We start from the raw sequence: 4,030 nt of genomic DNA, 5'->3' as shown, positions 1-4,030 counted from the left end.
GCTATTGATGTAAAACTATGGTAAAGGCAACCATGATAGTTCTATAAATACATGATTTCTTTTAATATTCCTGTTGTAATTAATAAAGATTGTGTTCAAGTTCTTGGCGTTTATTTAGGTAGAATGAACTGCAAATAACAAAAATTGTAAATCGAGTACTATTCCCGAGTTTTTTACATTGTAAGATGTTTCCGACTAATAAAATATTTCTACGATTAAACATTACATATTAAATATATTTTCTTGTTTAGAATATCAGTGTCTGTATATTCAATGTGTTTCTGGTCGTCTTAATATTTTAAGAAGCCGAAACTGGATTTTGTCTTCAGTTTAATTCAAGGAAATAAAATGAAATTTAACCTAGTACAAATATTAGAAAATCAGAAACACGTTTAATATACAGCCACTAATATTTTTGATATGTAATTACAATCGTTAAACCGTTTCTGGTAGTCTTAAACATCTTAAAAATTGCAGCAAACTCAGGAATGTCCCTTTAATAAATATGTGGAAACAAAAAACTTAACAATAAATGGAAAGTCGACAGTGTGGAATGAATACCATACTAATTTCTAGACAATTCATGTTCCTATGTGGACTGAACAAGACATTTAGAAGTTGTTTTGTAAATCTATGTCGATGATAAACTACCGTTAATAAAACATTCTATTATTATTTGGAACAAAAGTTTAGGTGGGCTTAATATACAAGCTATTTCTTTAAAAGGATTGTTAAACAAATATTTGAATGATTTTAAATATGTTTGGAAGCATACATTGTCTGATTTTTATTAAGTATTTGAGTATGAATTTGTCTTATAATATATTTAATACAGTTTAGCTGATGTTAACATTTCTATGCTGACATGTTGTTAGCATAGGATATAGTGTTAAAGCGTGAACGCTTTTCTTGATTGATTTGGACCAAATATTGTCTCAGCCAATCTTGTTTAATTCTTTTATTAATTGTGAAAATAAATTATTATGCTTTAATTCCTTTATTGAAAGTGGAATTGTAACTGTGGCTTATATTGCATATGAGGTCGTACCGGTGTGGGTCGTTTTGCCGGTTTGTTGAAATTATTAAAGAAACATATACTCTTCAAAAGAAGAAACGCAATACCACATTGTCGTAACATTTGGAGAATTGATTTAATTATTGAATGGTGAGTCCGATAATTACCAAATGTTGCAGGATTGTTCTATAAATACATGATTTCTTTTAATATTCCTGTTGTAATTAATAAAGATTGTGTTCAAGTTCTTGGCGTTTATTTAGGTAGAATGAACTGCAAATAACAAAAATTGTAAATCGAGTACTATTCCCGAGTTTTTTACATTGTAAGATGTTTCCGACTAATAAAATATTTCTACGATTAAACTTACATATTAAATATATTTTCTTGTTTAGAATATCAGTGTCTGTATATTCAATGTGTTTCTGGTCGTCTTAATATTTTAAGAAGCCGAAACTGGATTTTGTCTTCAGTTTAATTCAAGGAAATAAAATGAAATTTAACCTAGTACAAATATTAGAAAATCAGAAACACGTTTAATATACAGCCACTAATATTTTTGATATGTAATTACAATCGTTAAACCGTTTCTGGTAGTCTTAAACATCTTAAAAATTGCAGCAAACTCAGGAATGTCCCTTTAATAAATATGTGGAAACAAAAAACTTAACAATAAATGGAAAGTCGACAGTGTGGAATGAATACCATACTAATTTCTAGACAATTCATGTTCCTATGTGGACTGAACAAGACATTTAGAAGTTGTTTTGTAAATCTATGTCGATGATAAACTACCGTTAATAAAACATTCTATTATTATTTGGAACAAAAGTTTAGGTGGGCTTAATATACAAGCTATTTCTTTAAAAGGATTGTTAAACAAATATTTGAATGATTTTAAATATGTTTGGAAGCATACATTGTCTGATTTTTATTAAGTATTTGAGTATGAATTTGTCTTATAATATATTTAATACAGTTTAGCTGATGTTAACATTTCTATGCTGACATGTTGTTAGCATAGGATATAGTGTTAAAGCGTGAACGCTTTTCTTGATTGATTTGGACCAAATATTGTCTCAGCCAATCTTGTTTAATTCTTTTATTAATTGTGAAAATAAATTATTATGCTTTAATTCCTTTATTGAAAGTGGAATTGTAACTGTGGCTTATATTGCATATGAGGTCGTACCGGTGTGGGTCGTTTTGCCGGTTTGTTGAAATTATTAAAGAAACATATACTCTTCAAAAGAAGAAACGCAATACCACATTGTCGTAACATTTGGAGAATTGATTTAATTATTGAATGGTGAGTCCGATAATTACCAAATGTTGCAGGATTGTTCTATAAATACATGATTTCTTTTAATATTCCTGTTGTAATTAATAAAGATTGTGTTCAAGTTCTTGGCGTTTATTTAGGTAGAATGAACTGCAAATAACAAAAATTGTATCAGAAAAGGTATCAGACCCTCAGGTGGCATTGTCATTAGTGTTAAACATGAATTAGCTGATATTGTTAAAGTCAGTGAAAACAATCAGTCCCAATATATCTCTTGGCTTAATATCACAGGCACTCAAAACAAGAATGAAGATAATTGTTTAATGGTTGGCGTTGTATATATTCCACCTACTGGCTCACCATATTATAAAGATGACACTTTTAATATTATCGAAAATGAAATATTTCAAAATGTAGAATCAGGAAAACCACTGCTCCTGCTAGGTGACTTTAATGCCAGAACTAAATGTTCTCCGGATTACACTACAGTTGATGATGTTTACACTGATGGTGTTGATATGAATAATTTTATGAATGATATAACAAATCTTGACAATCTCAGTATTCCCAAAGATAGGGCAAGTCAGGACATAGGAAGGGTTAACCAGCATGGAGTGAAACTTTTAGATCTATGCAAGTTACATAATATATATATATCAATGGTAGATGTGGGACTGATAAATTTATTGTTAAAGTCACAAGTAAAGACTGCAGCCTGATTGATTATGCTATAGGTACTCACCATATTTTTAAAAATGTAACTGACTTTCAAATCTGTGATTTTGACCCACTTCTTTCTGATATCCATTGTGCTCTAATACTTACATATTCGTGTAAATGTAATACTGACACAAACAATCCTGTAAATCATAGTAACGGTGTACGAAGGGAAACAGCACACGAAGGGAAACAGCACGCAAATGGGTTCCTAGTAAACGTGAAGACTTTATAAATAATATCAACGACAACATAATCGAAAGCATTTCTCTAATTCTTGACGACGAGTCTACTAATACAAAAGCACGTGTCACAAAAGCCACCGATATGTTAAATGATCTATTTTTAGACACGGCAGCCTCGACATTCGGTCACGTGCGTGTTTGCAGTAACAGCCGTAACAAAAGGTCTGCGCACAACAAGCGACCTTGGTTCGTGATAAGACACACACATTTACGTACGAAGTATCTCGAGCCCAAAACAATATACGCTAGAAATAAAACGTCAGATAATAAAATGAGATTAATTAACGCCAGTAAGTCTTATAAAAAGAGTATATTTAAAGCTTTTGCACAACATAAATTTAAAATAGAAATTAAATTGAGACGGTTACGGTTAGATGATCCCAAAGCCTTTTATAAAATACTTAAGAAACAAGATAACTTAGATAACAACGTTAAGGTTCCTCCTATTGATACATTTTTCAACCATGTCAGCGACTTAAATAAGGGCGAACCCAATAATGATAACTTATTTAATTTTAATATTAATAAAGTATTATATGAAGTAAACAATGACAGTATTATTAACGAAAAATTCAGTGCAGATGAAATAATGAATGAATGAATGTTTAACGACACCCCAGCACGACAAATACATCGGCTATTTGGTGTCAAACTATGGTAATGCAAATAAATAAAGTGATGATCAACATCAATATAAAAATTCAAGGTTTAAACAAAAACAGTGTAAAGAACTGTGCAAAAATACAAATACAAATATCACAGAATTTTACG

This window comes from Gigantopelta aegis, chromosome 1, assembly GCF_016097555.1.
Source record: "Gigantopelta aegis isolate Gae_Host chromosome 1, Gae_host_genome, whole genome shotgun sequence".
In the NCBI taxonomy this organism is placed as follows: Eukaryota; Metazoa; Mollusca; class Gastropoda; order Neomphalida; family Peltospiridae; genus Gigantopelta; species Gigantopelta aegis.
This window is presented reverse-complemented; position numbering follows the sequence as displayed.